The sequence below is a fragment of the Canis lupus genome, chromosome 1 (genome assembly GCF_048164855.1).
Source record: "Canis lupus baileyi chromosome 1, mCanLup2.hap1, whole genome shotgun sequence".
Lineage (NCBI taxonomy): Eukaryota > Metazoa > Chordata > Mammalia > Carnivora > Canidae > Canis > Canis lupus.
This window is the reverse complement of record NC_132838.1, coordinates 112,966,899-112,989,369: the sequence shown is the minus strand read 5'-3', so window position 1 is coordinate 112,989,369 and position 22,471 is coordinate 112,966,899. Positions and strand designations below refer to the sequence as shown.

The 22,471-nt window shown below is 41.3% G+C and overlaps 1 long non-coding RNA gene across 3 annotated transcripts in view; it reads left to right on the top strand.

Annotated features, from left to right (window-relative positions):
* The window catches only part of LOC140604941 (uncharacterized), a 67,213-nt gene extending 46,882 nt beyond the window's left edge, over positions 1-20,331 (top strand). The window contains exons 6-8 of one of the 3 annotated variants that reach the window (XR_012007744.1): positions 17,048-17,230; positions 17,659-17,708; positions 18,687-20,331. This is a non-coding gene — a long non-coding RNA (uncharacterized lncRNA). Of the gene's footprint in view, positions 1-12,019; positions 12,150-17,047; positions 17,231-17,658 lie in introns of all 3 variants that reach the window. The other 2 variants (XR_012007743.1, XR_012007742.1) reach the window with 2 other exon arrangements.
* Positions 20,332-22,471: the final 2,140 nt, after the last annotated feature.

Below are 22,471 nucleotides of genomic sequence, written 5' to 3'. Positions count from 1 at the left end.
TCCAATATTTTGTGAAAAGCTTCAAAAAAAAAAAAAAAACCCCGTCTTCTTTTCTACACATATGCTGGCTAAATATAGGTATCTTTTGGGATCCCTAGGTGGCGCAGCGGTTGGGCGCCTGCCTTCGGCCTAGGGCGCTATCCTGGAGACCCGGGATCGAATCCCACATCGGGCTCCCAGTGCATGGAGCCTGCTTCTCCCTCTGCCTGTGTCTCTGCCTCTCTCTCTCTCTCTCTCTGTGACTATCATAAATAAACAAAAAAATTTAAAAAAAAATAAAAAGTCACAAAATTAAAAAAAAATATATAGGTATCTTTTGTGACAATATTTTGTGAAAAGTTTCAAAAAACCCTGTCCTCTTTTTTCCACATATCTTGGCTGAACATAGGTATTTTTTAATACTATTTTGTGAAAAAGACTTCAAAACCTTGTCCTGTGTTTTACACGTCTCCTGGCTGAACCTAGTTATTTTTTGTGACAACTTTTGTGTGTGACACGCTTTCAAAAACCATATCATCTTTTATACATGTATCCTGGTCTAACATACACATTTCTTTTGTGACAAGTTTTTGTGAAAGGCTTCGAAAACCCAACCTCTTTCTTACACATATCCTGGGTGAACGTAGGTATTTTTTGTGACAATAGTTTGTGACAGGTTTCAAAACCTATGGCCACAAAAAAACAAAAAACAAAAAACAAAAAACAAAAAACAAAACAAAAAAAAGACAAACAAAACCTCTGGCCACATTTTTACGAATATCCTCATCTAAAAAATTGAGATTTTATTTATTTATTTATTTATTTATTTATTTATTATTTATTTATTTATTTATTTATTTAAATGTTCTTATGTTATTATGTTCTTTGTGAGAGGATAGAATGGGCCAGGCTCGGGGAGAGAGCCGAGCATGCACACAAGCCTCCAGTGGCAGTAGATAAGCGAGGAAAGTCCTTTGCTCTCCTCCGGGTGCCAAGTATCCCCCCAACGACTGCAGGGTGAGTAGGTGTAAGAGTAGCTAAACGACAACCACAGCTGTGGGTTCAGAAACCATCTTTTTGTGTAGAAAGTAATATAGCTTATTGATGAAGACTTCTCCAACAATTAGATTGTGTATAATGGACGCAAGAGAACTCAGGACATAAATAAGGGTCTTCTTCACCATAAACTGGCACATCTTTTTGAAACAACCCAGGAATTTCCATTGGTTGTCCGGCCATGTCACAAACAATGCAGGAACATAACTTCTTATCTTACCCAGGATAAAGGTAGCTACAACTTCCACCATTAATTCTGTGAACCAAAGTTTGATATTGAGCATAACTGACCTGTTACAGAACATAGGCAGTGTCCCCTTGTCTGCTTCGGTCCCAAAGAAGATGTGAAGCCTAGAGAGCCAGCCTTTAATAGTCACTGCTACACAGTAGGAGCTGGGCACGTGATCTCTGTGTCTCATTTCTGGAGAAGTTGTGCCACTTTAGAATTACATCCTTTATGTTTATAAATCTTGTGAGCCCTCTGAAAATAGGTTGAAATAGGTCCCAAAATAGTACAAATCAATTTGTTGGTAAATTTATATGACTACTAATAATTTGCTTATGATTTGAGTCAATGACCCTGTGGCCTTTTTATAGGCTCCACAAATGTAAGGAAAATCCTCCATCAATAAAAATAACCCCATAAAGTTTGAAATTGGATTTTTTTTTTGAATTTGGATGTTTTTTATCTCAAACATCTCATTCGGATTTTTTTTAATCCGATGTTTTTTATCTCAAACATCTCAATCGGGTGTTTTTTTATCTCAAACATCTCAATCGGTTGTTTTTTATCTCAACGAAAGCCATTGTTTTTTTTTTTCCCCTCATGCCTCCTAACATTGCTTCTTGTGAGAGGGTTGAAAAAAACCCCTTCTCCTCTTTTTTATACATATTGTGGCAAAATGTAGGTACTTTCAGTTTCAATATTTTGTGAAAAAGTTCAAAAAACCCTGTTCTTTATCACAGACATAAGGTCGCCAAATACAGGATTTATAGTGCCATATTTTGTGAGAATCTTCAGATAACCTTGTCATTTTTATACATATCATAGTGATACAGAGGTACTTTTTGTTCCAATATTTTGTGAAAAGCTTCAAAAAAAAAAAAACAAAAACCCCGTCTTCTTTTCTACACATATGTTGGCTAAATATAGGTATCTTTTGTGACAATATTTTGTGAAAAGTTTCAAAAAACCCTGTCCTCTTTTTTCCACATATCTTGGCTGAACATAGGTATTTTTTAATACTATTTTGTGAAAAAGACTTCAAAACCTTGTCCTGTGGTTTACACGTCTCCTGGCTGAACCTAGTTATTTTTTGTGACAACTTTTGTGTGTGACACGCTTTCAAAAACCATATCCTCTTTTATACATGTATCGTGGTCTAACATACACATTTCTTTTGTGACAAGATTTTGTGAAAGGCTTCGAAAACCCAACCTCTTTCTTACACATATCCTGGGTGAACGTAGGTATTTTTTGTGACAATGGTTTGTGACAGGTTTCAAAACCTCTGGCCACAAAAAACAAAAAACAACAAACAAAAAACAAAACAAAAAAAAGACAAACAAAACCTCTGGCCACATTTTTACGTATATCCTCTTCTAAAAAATTGAGATTTTATTTATTTATTTATTTATTTATTTATTTATTTATTATTTATTTATTTATTTATTTATTTAAATGTTCTTATGTTATTATGTTCTTTGTGAGAGGATAGAATGGGCCAGGCTCGGGGAGAGAGCCGAGCATGCACACAAGCCTCCAGTGGCAGTAGATAAGTGAGGAAAGTCCTTTGCTCTCCTCCGGGTGCCAAGTATCCCCCCAACGACTGCAGGGTGAGTAGGTGTAAGAGTAGCTAAACGACAACCACAGCTGTGGGTTCAGAAACCATCTTTTTGTGTAGAAAGTAATATAGCTTATTGATGAAGACTTCTCCAACAATTAGATTGTGTATAATGGACGCAAGAGAACTCAGGACATAAATAAGGGTCTTCTTCACCATAAACTGGCACATCTTTTTGAAACAACCCAGGAATTTCCATTGGTTGTCCGGCCATGTCACAAACAATGCAGGAACATAACTTCTTATCTTACCCAGGATAAAGGTAGCTACAACTTCCACCATTAATTCTGTGAACCAAAGTTTGATATTGAGCATAACTGACCTGTTACAGAACATAGGCGGTGTCCCCTTGTCTGCTTCGGTCCCAAAGAAGATGTGAAGCCTAGAGAGCCAGCCTTTAATAGTCACTGCTATACAGTAGGAGCTGGGCACGTGATCTCTGTGTCTCATTTCTGGAGAAGTTGTGCCACTTTAGAATTATATCCTTTATGTTTATAAATCTTGTGAGCCCTCTGAAAATAGGTTGAAATAGGTCCCAAAATAGTACAAATCAATTTGTTGGTAAATTTATATGACTACTAATAATTTGCTTATGATTTGAGTCAATGACCCTGTGGCCTTTTTATAGGCTCCACAAATGTAAGGAAAATCCTCCATCAATAAAAATAACCCCATAAAGTTTGAAATTGGATTTTTTTTTTGAAATTGGATGTTTTTTATCTCAAACATCTCAATCGGATTTTTTTTAATCCGATGTTTTTTATCTCAAACATCTCAATCGGGTGTTTTTTTATCTCAAACATGTCAATCGGATGTTTTTTATCTCAACGAAAGCCATTGTTTTTTTTTCCCCTCATGCCTCCTAACATTGCTTCTTGTGAGAGGGTTGAAAAAACCCCTTGTCCTCTTGTTTATACATATTGTGGCAAAATGTAGGTATTTTCAGTTTCAATATTTTGTGAAAAACTTCAAAAAACCCTGTTTTATCACACACATAAGCTGGCCAAATACAGGATTTATAGTGACAATATTTTGTGAGAAGCTTCAGATAACCTTGTCATTTTTATACATATCATAGTGATACAGAGGTACTTTTTGTTCCAATATTTTGTGAAAAGCTTCAAAAAAAAAAAAAAAAAACCCCGTCTTCTTTTCTACACATATGCTGGCTAAATATAGGTATCTTTTGGGATCCCTAGGTGGCGCAGCGGTTTGGCGCCTGCCTTCGGCCTAGGTCGCTATCCTGGAGACCCGGGATCGAATCCCACATCGGGCTCCCAGTGCATGGAGCCTGCTTCTCCCTCTGCCTGTGTCTCTGCCTCTCTCTCTCTCTCTCTGTGACTATCATAAATAAATAAAAAAAATTAAAAAAAATAAAAAGTCACAAAATTAAAAAAAAAATATAGGTATCTTTTGTGACAATATTTTGTGAAAAGTTTCAAAAAACCCTGTCCTCTTTTTTCCACATATCTTGGCTGAACATAGGTATTTTTTAATACTATTTTGTGAAAAAGACTTCAAAACCTTGTCCTGTGGTTTACACGTCTCCTGGCTGAACCTAGTTATTTTTTGTGACAACTTTTGTGTGTGACACGCTTTCAAAAACCATATCCTCTTTTATACATGTATCGTGGTCTAACATACACATTTCTTTTGTGACAAGATTTTGTGAAAGGCTTCGAAAACCCAACCTCTTTCTTACACATATCCTGGGTGAACGTAGGTATTTTTTGTGACAATAGTTTGTGACAGGTTTCAAAACCTCTGGCCACAAAAAACAAAAAACAACAAACAAAAAACAAAACAAAAAAAAGACAAACAAAACCTCTGGCCACATTTTTACGTATATCCTCTTCTAAAAAATTGAGATTTTATTTATTTATTTATTTATTTATTTATTATTTATTTATTTATTTATTTATTTAAATGTTCTTATGTTATTATGTTCTTTGTGAGAGGATAGAATGGGCCAGGCTCGGGGAGAGAGCCGAGCATGCACACAAGCCTCCAGTGGCAGTAGATAAGCGAGGAAAGTCCTTTGCTCTCCTCCGGGTGCCAAGTATCCCCCCAACGACTGCAGGGTGAGTAGGTGTAAGAGTAGCTAAACGACAACCACAGCTGTGGGTTCAGAAACCATCTTTTTGTGTAGAAAGTAATATAGCTTATTGATGAAGACTTCTCCAACAATTAGATTGTGTATAATGGACGCAAGAGAACTCAGGACATAAATAAGGGTCTTCTTCACCATAAACTGGCACATCTTTTTGAAACAACCCAGGAATTTCCATTGGTTGTCCGGCCATGTCACAAACAATGCAGGAACATAACTTCTTATCTTACCCAGGATAAAGGTAGCTACAACTTCCACCATTAATTCTGTGAACCAAAGTTTGATATTGAGCATAACTGACCTGTTACAGAACATAGGCAGTGTCCCCTTGTCTGCTTCGGTCCCAAAGAAGATGTGAAGCCTAGAGAGCCAGCCTTTAATAGTCACTGCTATACAGTAGGAGCTGGGCACGTGATCTCTGTGTCTCATTTCTGGAGAAGTTGTGCCACTTTAGAATTATATCCTTTATGTTTATAAAATCTTGTGAGCCCTCTGAAAATAGGTTGAAATAGGTCCCAAAATAGTACAAATCAATTTGTTGGTAAATTTATATGACTACTAATAATTTGCTTATGATTTGAGTCAATGACCCTGTGGCCTTTTTATAGGCTCCACAAATGTAAGGAAAATCCTCCATCAATAAAAATAACCCCATAAAGTTTGAAATTGGATTTTTTTTTTGAAATTGGATGTTTTTTATCTCAAACATCTCAATCGGATTTTTTTTAATCCGATGTTTTTTATCTCAAACATCTCAATCGGGTGTTTTTTTATCTCAAACATGTCAATCGGATGTTTTTTATCTCAACGAAAGCCATTGTTTTTTTTTCCCCTCATGCCTCCTAACATTGCTTCTTGTGAGAGGGTTGAAAAAACCCCTTGTCCTCTTGTTTATACATATTGTGGCAAAATGTAGGTATTTTCAGTTTCAATATTTTGTGAAAAACTTCAAAAAACCCTGTTTTATCACACACATAAGCTGGCCAAATACAGGATTTATAGTGACAATATTTTGTGAGAAGCTTCAGATAACCTTGTCATTTTTATACATATCTTAGTGATACAGAGGTACTTTTTGTTCCAATATTTTGTGAAAAGCTTCAAAAAAAAAAAAAAAAAAACCCCGTCTTCTTTTCTACACATATGCTGGCTAAATATAGGTATCTTTTGGGATCCCTAGGTGGCGCAGCGGTTTGGCGCCTGCCTTCGGCCTAGGTCGCTATCCTGGAGACCCGGGATCGAATCCCACATCGGGCTCCCAGTGCATGGAGCCTGCTTCTCCCTCTGCCTGTGTCTCTGCCTCTCTCTCTCTCTCTCTCTGTGACTATCATAAATAAATAAAAAAAATTAAAAAAAAATAAAAAGTCACAAAATTAAAAAAAAATATATAGGTATCTTTTGTGACAATATTTTGTGAAAAGTTTCAAAAAACCCTGTCCTCTTTTTTCCACATATCTTGGCTGAACATAGGTATTTTTTAATACTATTTTGTGAAAAAGACTTCAAAACCTTGTCCTGTGGTTTACACGTCTCCTGGCTGAACCTAGTTATTTTTTGTGACAACTTTTGTGTGTGACACGCTTTCAAAAACCATATCCTCTTTTATACATGTACCCTGGTCTAACATACACATTTCTTTTGTGACAAGATTTTGTGAAAGGCTTCGAAAACCCAACCTCTTTCTTACACATATCCTGGGTGAACGTAGGTATTTTTTGTGACAATAGTTTGTGACAGGTTTCAAAACCTCTGGCCACAAAAAACAAAAAACAACAAACAAAAAACAAAACAAAAAAAAGACAAACAAAACCTCTGGCCACATTTTTACGTATATCCTCTTCTAAAAAATTGAGATTTTATTTATTTATTTATTTATTTATTTATTTATTTATTTATTATTTATTTATTTATTATTTATTTATTTATTTAAATGTTCTTATATTATTATGTTCTTTGTGAGAGGATAGAATGGGCCAGGCTCGGGGAGAGAGCCGAGCATGCTCACAAGCCTCCAGTGGCAGTAGATAAGCGAGGAAAGTCCTTTGCTCTCCTCCGGGTGCCAAGTATCCCCCCAACGACTGCAGGGTGAGTAGGTGTAAGAGTAGCTAAACGACAACCACAGCTGTGGGTTCAGAAACCATCTTTTTGTGTAGAAAGTAATATAGCTTATTGATGAAGACTTCTCCAACAATTAGATTGTGTATAATGGACGCAAGAGAACTCAGGACATAAATAAGGGTCTTCTTCACCATAAACTGGCACATCTTTTTGAAACAACCCAGGAATTTCCATTGGTTGTCCGGCCATGTCATGAACAATGCAGGAACATAACTTCTTATCTTACCCAGGATAAAGGTAGCTACAACTTCCACCATTAATTCTGTGAACCAAAGTTTGATATTGAGCATAACTGACCTGTTACAGAACATAGGCAGTGTCCCCTTGTCTGCTTCGGTCCCAAAGAAGATGTGAAGCCTAGAGAGCCAGCCTTTAATAGTCACTGCTATACAGTAGGAGCTGGGCACGTGATCTCTGTGTCTCATTTCTGGAGAAGTTGTGCCACTTTAGAATTATATCCTTTATGTTTATAAATCTTGTGAGCCCTCTGAAAATAGGTTGAAATAGGTCCCAAAATAGTACAAATCAATTTGTTGGTAAATTTATATGACTACTAATAATTTGCTTATGATTTGAGTCAATGACCCTGTGGCCTTTTTATAGGCTCCACAAATGTAAGGAAAATCCTCCATCAATAAAAATAACCCCATAAAGTTTGAAATTGGATTTTTTTTTTTTTGAAATTGGATGTTTTTTATCTCAAACATCTCAATCGGATTTTTTTTAATCCGATGTTTTTTATCTCAAACATCTCTATTAGATATTTTTTATCTCAAACATCTCAATTGGATGTTTTTTATCTCAAACATCTCAATCGGGTGTTTTTTTATCTCAAACATGTCAACGGATGTTTTTTATCTCAACGAAAGCCATTGTTTTTTTTTTCCCCTCATGCCTCCTAACATTGCTTCTTGTGAGAGGGTTGAAAAAACCCCTTGTCCTCTTGTTTATACATATTGTGGCAAAATGTAGGTATTTTCAGTTTCAATATTTTGTGAAAAACTTCAAAAAACCCTGTTCTTTATCACACACATAAGCTGGCCAAATACAGGATTTATAGTGACAATATTTTGTGAGAAGCTTCAGATAACCTTGTCATTTTTATACATATCATAGTGATACAGAGGTACCTTTTGTTCCAATATTTTGTGAAAAGCTTAAAAAAAAAAAAACCCGTCTTCTTTTCTACACATATGCTGGCTAAATATAGGTATCTTTTGTGACAATATTTTGTGAAAAGTTTCAAAAAACCCTGTCCTCTTTTTTCCACACATCTTGGCTGAACATCGGTATTTTTTAATAATATTTTGTGAAAAAGACTTCAAAACCTTGTCCTCTGTTTTACACGTTTCCTGGCTGAACCTAGTTATTTTTTGTGGCAATTTTTGTGTGTGACAGGCTTTCAGAAACCATATCCTCTTTTATACATGTATCCTGGTCTAACATAGACATTTTTTTGTGACAAGATTTTGTGAAAGGCTTCGAAAACCCAGTCTTCTTTCTTACACATATCCTGTGCGAATGTATGTTTTTTTTGTAACAATACTTTGTGACAGGTTTCAAAACCGCTGGCCACATTTTTACGTATATCCTCTTCTAAAAAATTGAGATTTTATTTATTTATTTATTTATTTATTTATTTATTTATTTATGAGAGATGGAGAGAGAGGCAGAGGGAGAAGCAGTCTCCCTGTGGGGAGCCTAATGGGAGACTCTTTCCCAGAAGCTCGGGAACAGGGCCTGAGCGTCTGCTCAACCACTGAGCCACCCAGGTGCCCCGCATATATCCCTGTTGTTACTTGTCAGTCTCCTTCATTTTAACTGCTGGCTAGGATCCCACCATAGGAGTAAACTCGTTGCACTCCTGAAAGGCTGCGAGTTGAAACCACTGGTTTGGCTATCACAGCTAGATTTCTGCATCCTGGAACATGTTTTCTTCCACACAGGCTGAAGAGTTTCCCCAGGAGATGTATTCATGCCCAACGTAAGGCTAGTTGGGCAGCCCGGGTGGCTCAGCAGTTTAGTGCCGCCTTCAGCCCAGGGTGTGATTCTGGAGACCTGGGATCGAGTCCCACATGGGGTTCCCTGCATGGAGCTTCCTTCTCCCTCTGTCTCTGTCTCTGCCTCTTTTTCTCTCTCTCTCTCTCTCTCTCTCTCTCTCTCTCTCTCTCTCTCTCGAAAATAAAAAGAGAAAGAAATCTGGGAGACGTAGATTCAAGAGGAACCAAATGTGCTTTGGGGGCTGTGGGGGTGAGGGGCTCAATTGATGAAGGTAACACCATAGGCTTGTAGAAGTTCTTCTGAAAGAATTAGGATCGATGCAGCATAAATAACTGGCTTTGCCACATAGAGATGGTGTCACTGGGTGGAGTTCAGGGAAATAAGCTTCCTTGTGACAACTGTGGCAGAACGGAGCTGTGTGTCGGTTGGTACAGGCTGCAAGTTCATGTGACATCCAGACGTGGAGGCGGATCACACCAACTTGCACATTGGTCTCCGGCCTCCATTCAGTAACTTTTGATGGCTCTCATTTCACTATAGAATTTTTGCAGCCTTCAGGGGGAAGGCATGTAGTAGGTAAGTACCTCTCTTGAAAAAGCCACTTGGAATCCACTCTTTTTGTGAAGATTTAAGCCCATGTCTCTCAGTAATTTTAGGGCAAACTAAACAAGAAGGGTATAGAATATTGGAGCAGTGCAAGCAACTTGGCCTGTATATACATAAAATGCTGCAATACAGTTTTTCCAAGCAAACAAGGCAACTTTATCAATATTTGCCACATACTACACCAAAGGGCAACTTTCAGTAAATACTCATAGATGTAATGCTCTGTAAACACTGTGCTATGAAGTTAGAAGTCCGATTACAAGGATGTCTAGAACATCACCATCTGAATGGAAACCACCTTTTAAAAAACTTGTGCTTGAAGGAGAAATGATAACGGCCATTTCAAAATTTGTATAACTAAAAGTAAAAATACTTTCCGTAGGGACACCTGGGTGGCTCTGTGGGTTAGGCGACACTTGATCCCAGCTCAGATCTTGATCTCAGGCTCCTAAATTAAGCCCACCATTGGGCTCCACACTGGCCATGGAGCCTACTTAAAAACAAAACAAAACAGCTTTCTTTTTTTTTTTTTTTTTTTCAAAACAGCTTTCTTTAGAACACATAGGATGCAACTGAGGCGGGCTTCTGGGCAAATTTAAAACACTAAATTGCTTAATAGGAAAGGATGAAAGGTTGGTTGTTTCTGAGCTAATTATCCGCTGGTTGAAGTAAGAAGGAACAAAGTCAAAGGAAAAAGAACGTAAGAGGTGAGCAAGAAACACAAAATTCTAGATATGGTTCTTCTGACCGCGTGATCAGGAAAAAAAAAAAAAAAAAAGAACCAAGGGGCAAGAAGCAATGTTAGGAATCAAAAAGGGAAAAAAAGGACAATGGCCTTGAAAGAGATGATGAACATTTTGATTTCAAGCTTTGGTATTCATTTGTGGAGTGATTACCTACAAAAAAGGACCAAACTGGGTCAAAATGGAAGAAAAGCATGAATAGCCGTATGAGACATCCAACAAACTGAGTTTTACTATTTTGGAACTATTTCAACTGGTAGGAGAGATTTTTAAACATTCATGACTCCATTCTAATCTGACGCATACTCTTCCAGAAAAGAGAAAGAGAAAACATGTCCCCAGCTCTTACTGTGGGGTACAGTAACTTTGACCCCCAAACCAGAAAAAATACAGCAAGGAAAATACCAGGCCCAAGTCAGCACATACAAACATCCTTCAGGGCTCGGAGACACAATGCAGAAATGAATGAAAAAGATAATGTGCATGGAAATGTAGGGTTTATTCTAGGAATATAGTAGTTTCAAAGTAGAAAATCAGTGTCATTCATGGCATTAATGGTTTAAAGGAGGAAAACCATGTGAGTTCTTTGAAGATGCATTAAAAAAAAACAAATGCCTCTACCTAAAATTCTGGTTCCATTGATGGTAAAACTCAGTAAACCTGAAATTAAAAGGAATTACCTTCATCTGATATAGAGTATCTCCAAAATGTTACAGCAAACGTGGTATTAAGATCAGGGGGCCAAGGCTTGGGGACTGCCATCTCCAGGAAGGGTGTTTAGGGGGACTTGCCATACAGCAAGACAGAAACAGAAAAGGAATGACTTGAGAAGGAAAAATGCAGAAACAGTGTCCTAATTCACAGGTGGTATCATTGCCTAGATCAAAAACTCAGAAGAATCTGACAAATTATCAGAATCAAAACTGTAATTTACCATGAATGCCTGATAGGAGCATCCATGTGTGAGGCTCAATGGCATGGCTTTATAAGAGCACCTGTGATTTCTTAAAAAAAAAGATTTTATTTGTTTATTTGAGAAAGAGAGTGAGCAAGAGAGAGTGAGAGAGCACAGCAGGGGGAGCAGCAGAGGGAGAAGGAGAAGCAGGCTCCCCACGGAGCAGGGAGCCCAATGGAGGCACAGAGGGGCTGAGGGGGGTCGTGTGATCATGACCAGAGCCTAAGGCAGATGCCCAACAGATTGAGCCACTCACATGCGCCCCGCACATGTGATTTTAAATAATATTTGTAATGGCAATCTGAGAAGAAACAGATTTATTCTTTATTTAGAACAGAAAACTTAGCTGAATGTGAAAGCTTGACTGTGAATTAGCAATAGGTAACAGATGACAAATAACAGGAAAGAAAGGAAGAGATACCAGAGAGTATCAGTAAAGGGAGGACTTAGTTGGGTGGAATAACTGTTCTCCCCAAATTATCTGGACAATTATGAATCTCCAATAGCATTGTAGTTGCTTGCTTTAAGTGGGCAAGCCAATTCTAAAATTAAATAGCATAACAGAGGACCTCAAAGAAGAGTAATGAGGTGGCAACTGCCCTGCTAGGTGTCAAGATGGACCACCAAGAGCCACACTGTTAAAAACTGGTGCTGTGTCTCCAATGGCGAAGGGAATACAAACTCAGGCACCCCTCCTACACGGACAGAGAAACTTCATAAGGGAGATTGTTTGACAGGTAAGGTGTGCAAAGGAGCATTTTTCTCTAAAATGATTCTGAAAAACCGGTCTCACACACACGGCCTTGGGAAAATATTCTAAAGTAGGGTGAAAATGCACTAATGCAAAGGTAGAAGAAATGATTTCCACTGTATATTCTAAAGTAGGGTGAAAATGCACTAATGCAAAGGTAGAAGAAATGATTTCCACTGTATAAAAATTAGTATCTACTTAAGAAAGGACACTCTAAGGAAAGAACAAAGACCAGCCAGACTGGAAGAAGGGTAGAACACATGGCTGGCAAAGAATGACATCCAGAATATATAAAGACCCTTACAATGCAACAAGGAAAAGGCAACGCAAGAGAAAAGCTGAAATTGTTACCCCCAGGAATGTGTGTGTGTGTGTGTGTTTGTGTGTCTGTGTGCGTGTGTTCTAGCAGACATGTACAGAGGAACGTTCGTAGAGGCAGTATTGATACAACAAAAGAAAACATTTTTTAAAAATCCCAAATGTTCACAAGTAGCCAATAGGAGGGAAAGAGAATGTGCTAATAAGTTCATTCAATGGGAACCATATAGCAATGAAAATGCCCAACTCACATCGAGGCACCTGCAAGAGTGAATCTGGGGAACATAGTTTTTTAAAAAAGATTTTATCTATTTATTTGACAGAGAGAGAGAGAGAGAGCAAGCAAGCACAAGCAGGGGGAGCAGGAGTTGGAGAAGCAGACTCCCTGCTCAGCAGGGAGCCCGATGCGGGACTTAATCCCAAGACCCCAGGATCTGGACTTGAGCCCAAGGCAGATGCTCAACCAATTGAGTCACCCAGATGCTATGGGGAACATAATTTTGACAGAACAGAGCAAGTAGCAGAAAATCCAATGTAATTTCATTTTTATGAAAGTCAAAAACACTCAAAATTAAATCTATGGTTTTTAAGAAGATAGGATGTGAAAAAAAATGAAGTGTAGGGGTGGGGCATATTTTGCAAAATGCAGCTGGGCGTGGAGTGGACTGGGGGTTGGACTGGCTGGGAACACAGGAGTGGTGGGGTGCTGGTTCTCTCCTTCCTTTAGCTGAGTGAAGACACAGAGTGAGGCTTTTTCTTTAAATTATTGCTCTCCACACCCAGCACAGCTGGTATAAGAAATTACTTTGAATATCTCCAATACTCAAGATGAAAACAAGAAAAAGTTTGTAGGTTTTTGCTGTTAAGAAGAAAAAGCTCCAGTATAGATTCCTACAAATACTGAGCAAACCTTGAGCCTACACTCATGATAATCAACCGAATTCTACTAAACAAGTGCTTTATTTTTTTAAAACATTTTATTTATTTATTCATGAGAGACACAGAGAGAGAAGAGGTAGAGACACAGGCAGAGGAAGAAGCAGGCTCCTTGCAGGGAGCCCAATGTGGGACTCGATCCCAGGACTCCAAGATCACGCCCTGAGCCAAAGGCAGACGCTCAACCACTGAGCCACCCAGGTGTCCCTAAACATGTGCTTTACAACCAAGAATCATAACATTTGAGAAGAATCCATAAGGAGATAGGAAAAGGGGGGAATGGAGGAGAAAGTAGGTGGCCAGTGCACACACGTCTGAGGAGACCCAGCTGAGGCAGGTCCGGGAGCAATCACCCGAGGTAGAAATGGAACCCGTGACTGCTGGAAACCTCGTGTAAAAGCGTAGATGGAAACTTCTCAACATCCTCCTGACACCCAGGGATTCAGGCAGATGGCTGATGAACTCCCATGGAAAGGGTGCAGTCAACTGAAAAAAGACTTCCCAGAAATTCACACACACACACACACACACACACACACACACACACACAAATGGAATGTGTCTGTTAAATAATTGGACTGTAACTGATGAAAAAAACAAATGATCTGGAAGATACAACCGAGGAAATCAACCATGAATCCGGGAACAAAGACGGGGTGTGTGAGAGAGAAGTGCTTGGGGAGATGCACCCATTTGTTTAGTGCCTGACGGGTGCCAGGTGGTACGCGCTGGACTGATACTGGCTACTTTAGTCTTTAGGCAGCCTAGGAGGATGTCAATGTGTCCCTTTCCCAGTTTCCTCTGCGTGTCAAAGGATTTTTATATTTTTTAGAGTTAGGGTTGACTTTTATCAAATAATTTTATTAAATCTATGGAGATAAGTAATTTTCTCCTTTATACTGTTGATGTGGATTGCTACATTCTGATATTGAAACACATCTGCATTCCTTTTTTGCTTTGTAGAGAGAGAATGAGTGCAGCAGTGGAGGGGACAGAGGTAGAGAGAGAGAATATGAAGGAGGCTCCACGCCCAGTGTGGACCCAAAGTAGGGCTTGATCTGATGACCCTGAGATCATGACTTGAGCTGAAATCAAGAGTCAGATACTTAACCAACTGTGCCACCCAGCTGAGCACCCCCACTTTTTTAAAAAACACACTTGCATTCCTGATAGATATCCTATTGGTCATGGTAACTTTTTTGTCTCTATGTTTTTTTTATTATTAATTCTGCACTTGGTTTTCTAATGTTTCCTTTGATTTTGTACATGTATTTGTAAGTGAAATTGGCCTATAATTTCTTGCCTGGTTTTCTAGCTTCATAAACCGAATTAGGAAGTGATCTCCTTTTACTACTTTTTATTCCCTGTAGGGATTTGTTGAGGATTATTTTTACTTGAAGATTTATTAACTCACCCATAAAACCATTGGGTCCTGATATTGTTTTTTTTTTTTTTTTGGTGGAGGCTAATTAGTGGCTCTCATTTTAATTTCTTTAATGGTTATTGCTCTACTCATATTATCCATTTTGTTCTGAGGTCAGTTTAGGTAATTTACATTTATCTAGAGAACTGTTCATCATCCATATTTGTAAATACATTGGCATAGGTTTTGTGGTCATCTCCTGATAACGTTTACAATCTCTTTTGTATCTCTGTGATAAGTCCTCAAAGATTTTTATCAATATACCAATAGATCCCTTTCTTTTTTAATTTTTATTTATTTTTAAAAAGATTTTTATTTATTTATTCATGAGAGACAGAGAGAGAGAGAGAGAGGCACAGGCACAGGGAGAGGCAGGCTCCATGCAGGGAGCCTGATGTGGGACTCAGTCCCAGGTCTCCAGGATCGTGCCCTGGGCTGAAGGCGGCGCTAAACCACACAGCCACCCAGGCTGCCCCCCTTTCTTTTTTTAAATATTTACTTATTTATTTGAGGAGGATAGGGGAGAGAGAGAGGAAGAGAGAATCTCCAGCAGACTCCATGCTGAGTGGGGAGCCCAACATGGGGCTCTATCTCACAACCTTGAGATTGTACCTTAGCCAAAGCCACGAGTTGGGCACTTTTTTTTTTTTTTGAGTTGGGCACTTATCTGCACTATCCAGGTGCCTCTCAGTTGGTCCCTTTCTCTGTTTTTCTCTACTTCTCTCTCTGTATCTCTGAACACCATGATTTAGTGGTGAATGGTACATGGTAGAGGAAAACTCACAACGAAGATTCTCTCCTGGACAGACTTTAGTCAGGTTCTCTGAGTCTCTTCCTTGACTAGGCCTGACCATATGCTTTAGGTTCAGACTGAACGAGAAACCCGCTAAGTCAGTTGAGCCAGAATCCTCCACTCTTGCTATCTGACCAAATTCCTCATGTCCCAGCATCCCATAGATAGTCTGTGATCACTCTGGCCTATCTTCAGTAAAAGCCCTGTTGGGTCAGTTTAGCAAGAATTACTCTACCTTCCTGGTAACTTTCCATCCACTGACCATCACTTGGTGCTGCCCCTTGGCTCTAATTCCCCACCCTTCTTGTTTTTGAAGTGGAGTCCAATCTGTGTCCCACACTGCAAAACCACTGCAGTAGTCTGCCTCAACAAAGTGTGCCTCACTGTCCTAATGAGTGTTGGAATACTTTTTTTGGTAACACATGGAAACAAATAATGACAATATGATTGATGAGGGCTAGAAGAAAGTGCATGCCAGGAGCTCTGTGGTTTCTAGGTAATCCCTCAGGGGCATTTAAAGGTTTAAGAATTTGGAAAATATTGAGAATAGTGATAAGATGTTATTTAGAGTGGACCAAAAGACTGGGGAAATAACAGGTGGGGGAGACAGAGAAATTACCCCATCAGTATGGGCAAAGCAAGTGAGGACCCCACAGAACAAGTGTCAGAAGAGCTGAGATCTAATAAGCATTTCAACATTTTATGTCCAAAAGGTAGCTCTTTGGTAAATTTTCCCCCAAGTGTTTTCCCCTAAAATACTCAGTTTCCCAGGTCACAAACTGGAATCAATATTCCCTCTGTGTTGAACAAGCTCAAAGCTTCAGAAAGAGCAGTGAGGGCTTGCATTCTGAATGCACTTTTCTTCCTTTTCTTTTACTTTTTTAGTTTATTTTAGGGAGAGAGCTCATGAAAGTAAGTAGTGAGGAGGCAGTGTGAAGGGACAGAGGGAGAGGGAGAGAATCTAAAGCAGACTCCCTGCTGTATATGGAGCCTGACATGGGGCTGGATCCCACGACCCTGAGATCATGACCTGAGCTGAAATCAAAAGTCAAATGCTTAATGGTCAGGGCCACTCAGATGACCCAATGGATGGACTTTTCAAGTGTGTGTGGGGACATGGGGGGCTCGATGGATGCCTTTCCAGAACTCTGTGGCAGGTGAAGTTTGTCCTGGGAGTTCTGATTGCTGTATTATCAGGAAACCCGTCAGTGGGAGATACTTTCAACACAGCAGGGGCTGTTCCAAAACAGGAGTGATAATATTTTTTATCAAAAACGAGAGTTCTGGGTGAAGCAGTGCAGTGGATGTTCCTCATAGCTAACTGTGGTGGGGGAAATAGGATAATTCATTCACTGTTCCAGTGTTTCCATGAATTAGTTGACAGGACAATCCAAACCTTTAAACTTTGTTTCAGAAGCGACAAGTGAACATCATCAACAGAAAGAAGGCAGCCGATGGTCCGTTGTCAGCATGACTCTTTGGTCCAGATGATGCTTCCAGTCTCTCGGGGTATGACCCCTGCCAGTGGGGTCGCAGAAACCTAGACTGAATTCCACTAATCAGAAGGAACGTTGTACACTAGGACCCCCAGAGTCAGGTAGGTGCCCTGGAGGTGAGCTGTGTTCAAAATCTGAGCCCAACCATTTTTCTGGTTTGCTGGTCACCAGAGAAACCTGACCATGTTCCCTAGGCCCTGGCACTGACCTGTCAGCTGTATCTTTCCATCTGTGCAGAATCCCATCATGAGCCCAAGGGTTCCGGAGGGTGTGGTTGGTCACAGGGCTTCAAGGAGGAGCCACCACTCACTCTGTGAGCTGGCAGCTGTGTGCTGGGAGGCGGCACATGGACTCGGGTCACCCCCACAGATGTTACTGGTTCCTCTTCTCCTTCCTGATTGTGTGAAGACAGATGGTGTTTACAGGGAGAAGGAGGGATGAGTCTTCTGACTATAGGAGTGTTTGCTTCTGTCGCTACCCTGGTGGTGGTGGACCTTGATTTGTGTTTCTTTTGGTTTTGTTCTTTTAGTATCTTCAAGCTCCACGAGGAAAGGAAACAAAAGATCCTCAGGACAAAATGTAGGTTGGATTACTACTGTCTTTGTAGTTGGGCCCGTGAAGCACAGACATGCCAGTAATCTTGACAGCACACAGAATACAAGCAAGACCGAAGGATGTGGGTGGTGAATGTGCCCCAACCAGTGACTCTGTGACTGTAGCTGCAACATCCAGGCTGTTCTGGCCACCAGCAGGGCTGCGGTCACACAGCACCACAGGCTGCAGGACAGAAAGGTGTTGCTCCAGCTGGGGCCTCACTCCGGTCCATGCATCTTGTCAGCACAATTTGTGAATCCTAGAGTTTCATAGATCAGAAGCCAATGATATAGCCAATGATCACCCAAAATAATCTCTTTATTCATTCATTCATTCATTCAGGAGAGCGAGAGAGGGAAAGAGCATGGGCATGAGGATGCGGAGTAAGGGAGCAGAGGCAGAAGGAGAGAGAGAATCCCAAGCCGACTTTCCACTTGGGGCAGAGCCTGACACATGGCTCCATCCCTGGAGCCCTCAACCATGAGCTCAAAACCAAGAGCCACCCAAGTGCTCTGATAATCTCCCCATTTAAGGGCCACATTAACACCTTTAATTCCCCATTGCCATGTCCAGTCATGCATTCACAGGCTGGGGAGCAGGCATGGACATCTCTGGGTGCAACTCTTCTGCCTACCGCACTCAGTTTCCACTGTCTCCTCCCTGAGGCCCTCTCCAGCTGGTAAGCAGAGCGATACCACTAGAACAGCATCATATAAGATAGATCATGTCACTTCTGGAATATCAATCAATCCAAAAACAGTCTCTTTACAGACTTCCAGTGGCCCATCAAATAAGGCACAGAGTCCCTCTTGTGGCCCCCAGAGCCCTGCATGATGGGTCCCCAGGCTTCAGGCACACTGGCTGCTCCAGGATTGGGGGCAGGTGGGTGTGAATAGGGATGGTGGGTCTCCCCGGCCTTTCACTCATGGAGGGATATTTCATTTCTTTTTATTGTGTGGTGAGGTCGTGAAGGTCGTGAAGAGTTAAGCCTCTGGGTCATTTTCTCCCTGAAGAGCTCCTCCATGTAGCTCTTTAGACGTTGTGCTAGCCTTCCTGTGATCATCGGCTCAGCATGTTCCAGCAGCTTTATGGACTCGGCCTCTACCTTAGTGAAACAAGCCTGTGAGTGGTTGATCCAGCTGGACCAAAGAATAACAGAATCTGCGATTACACCCTTGTCTGAAGTCCCCACTGTGGGAGGATGGCGAATAGTAGCTATTACCGTATTGAACTATGATCCTTTTCTGCTAAATTTTGAGGGGGGCTCAAAAACCACAAGTAGTATTTTTGTCTCTAGGATTCAAGGTACCTCTACATAACTGATGCCATATTTTGGTTTCGTTTTTTAAATTGTGATATAATTGACACACAATGTTATTGTAGTTTCTGGTACAACAGAACTAGTATTGAACAGAAAGCCTAGTTAATACCTGTTACCACACATTACAAAATTTATTTTTCTTGTGATAAGAACTGTTAAGATCTACTCTCTTAGCAACTTTCAAATATGCTAAAAAGTGTTATTAACTGTAGTCCTCATGCTGTGCATTACATCCCCAAGACCTTTCTTATATTATAATCAGGTGTTTGTACCTTTTGAGGATCTGCACCATTACGTTTCCCATCCCACTCTGCTTCTGGCAACCACCTGTTTATTCTCTGTATCTGTGAACTTGTTTTTTCTTAATTTTTGTTTTTATGATCCACATATAAGTGACGTCATATGGTATTTGTCTTTCTCTAAATTATTTCATTTATCATATTGTTCTGAAGGTCTATATATGGTGTCACAACTGGCAAGATTTCCTCCTTTTAATTAATTAATTAATTAATTAATTTAGAGGGAGCACGTGTAAGCAGGGGTGCCACAGAGCCAGGATAGTTGGATGTGAACATATGAAGAAAGACTCAGAATCTCACTGAATTTTCATCCGAGACCTGGACTCAGACCCTGAGGCTGCGGCAGGAGGCGCGGGATTAGCAGCAGCGGCAGGCGGAGGAAGAAGCCCGGTGGGCCCGAGAGGCCCAGGCCTGGGCGCAGCTCAAGGAGCAGGAAGTGTTGCAGCTGCAGGAGGAAGCAAAAAATTTCATTACCCGAGAGAACCTGGAGGCACGGGTGGAAGAAGCATTGGACTCGCTGCTGAAGAGCTACAATTGGGCTATCACCAGGGAAGGGCTGGTGGTCAGACCACAGCATAAGGGATCGTAAGGGTCCAGTAAGGACAGTGCCCACCCAGGGACCATGTGTGTATGGGGTAGGAGGGTTGAGCCGGATCTGGAATAGATATGTTGTTGCTGCTTGGGAAGAAGGAGGCTCAGCCTATTCCAGTGTCCTCCTCACATTCTGCCCTGCACCCACCACCTGGTTGGCAGTTCCCATATACACTGTCCTGTTCTACACCATGTACGACTCAGCAAAGCAGCAGACCTTAGAGGTTTCCAGCTCACAGTGGCGCAGAATGGACCACAGTCCCCTCGATCAACTAGGTCATTTACTAAGTGTCATCAAGGACATGGACAGAGGTTGGCAAATTACAGTCCTTTGGCCCAATCTGTCCTACTGCCTGTTTTTGTAAATAAATTTTATTGGAACACACACACAAAAAAATGGACTCAGACCCATTGCTTTGTCACTTCCAGCTTCATTAAGAGAGCTAGCAGATTGGCTATAGGAATGATTAACTTTGGGAAGCAGAGAAAAACACTTTAACTTCAAAGGGTAAAAGACTAGGCTATTGACTCAAGGAGGGGGAGTGGAGGAGCTGTATCTGGAGAACAATGTAGTCAAGAGTCAGTGTGCCAACTCAGGTCTTCACGTATCCCCAGGGTGCCCAGGACTAGAGAAGCTCCGCAGCTGGTTCCCCATGCAGGACGAAGGGCAGAGGGAGACAGGGAGAGAATCTCAAGCAGACTCCGAGCTGAGCTGAGCTGAGCACAGAGCCCAATGTGGGCTCAATTTCAAGATTCTGAGATCATGACCTGAGCTGAAATCACGAGTTAGACATTTAACCAACTGAGCCACCAGGTGCCCCCAAATATCCTTCCTTTAAATAACTGAATAATATTCTGGGGCACCTGGGTGGCTGAGTCAGTGAAGCATCTGCCTTTGGCTTGGGTCATGATTCTGGGGTCCTGGGATCCACCACTGTGTGGGCTCCCTGCTCAGAGGGGAGTCTCCTTCTCCCCCTCTCCCCACTCGAGCTTTCTCTCTGTCAAAAAAATAAAATCCTTTAATAATTATTTAAAATAGCTGAATAACATTCCATTTTACATACATACCACATTATCTTTATCGTTTCATCCATGAATGGACACTTGGAATTCTTTGCTTTAGTTTTACAGGTTCGGATAAAGAGGACTGATTCGCAAAGCTCCTATAAACCGCAATGTGGCAACGATCTGTCCTACTGGTGGAATCAGTAGAATTAAACTATTTCGGGAAATGTTTCTCAGATTCCCAGGGTTCTTGAAAATGACATAGGGCGAATTTTGGGAATAGAGATTTCTGGTGTGTATGTTCCTGTGGCCAAGTCTGCAATAAATACTTTCCTCTGAGTGGGAGGAGCTGCAGGGGCGTGGGCAGAAGGTGTGGGTGGGTCACTCTAGCACTGGGCAGGCAGGAAGATTAAGAAGAGGGATTCAATACAACAGGAACCCTCGCTTATTTGATATGGAGTCCTACCATGAATCCCTGAATGTAAAATAAGTATTCATTGAATGAGTCTCAAATTCCCTCAACCTCAGATATCGCATATGTGCAGGGGCTTCACACACACACACACACACACACACACACACACACACACACACCCCTCAGAACCTCCAGGATCCTGGACAGTTCCAGGCAGGCAGCTGCAGTGTAGGAATGGCCCATATGATGTCCCTGGGGCAGGTGTCTCTTAGGAGTGGGGACCTGCATGGAGTCTGGAGGGCACCGTGGAGCTGGGTGCTGACACGCAAGGGGGAAGCAGCATTGTGCCCAACAGAGCACATCTCTCTGCAGCAGCTGTGCACACAGGGTTCCCGGGGCCAGGCTGCCAGTGTCTTGGCCCCAATAGCAAACCTGTACTAAGGCTGTGGAATTTGTAGTCTGGGTCCCAAATGGTTGGTTGGGATGGAAGTTGCTGGGGACATCCAAGGGAAATTTCTAATTCCCAACTCAAAAGCCTATGACTAGAAAATAAGAAAATACCCAGGCAATCACCATGACTTCCCAGGGCAACACTCTCCAGGTTTAAATTAGCAAGAAGGTCCATCATTTTCCTGGTTACTGTCCCACATGTGAATCTGCAGACACGCAGAGTAGCTAACAATTGTCCCTGCATCTCTCCTTTGTTCGGGAGCTGCCATTTCCTGGCAAATGACTGACAGCCTCCAGGTTGGTGGGGACAGAGGTGCGATGACTGCTGGGAGGACCAGGGAGGTTGGGACAGCTGGGCACACTGAGCTGCCCGGGTGTGATGGGGACAGGGAGCTGATGCAGGACTGGCTTGTGGAACAGGACTGAGGTGCCTCGGCTGGAAGCACCACGGTGGGAAGTGAGCAAATGTTTACAAGGAAAAGGCTGGATTCTCCAGAGGACAACCTCTCCATTAGTGAGTCAGCTGCAGCAGCACACGGGCTGGGTCCCATGTGTGTGTCCATCACCCTAACCACTCCTACCTCCAGGAATTACAGTCTCCTTACCCACCTGCCCGAACTCACCTGTGCTCCTTCACTGTCCAAGTCTGAAGGGACTTTGGGGTTCT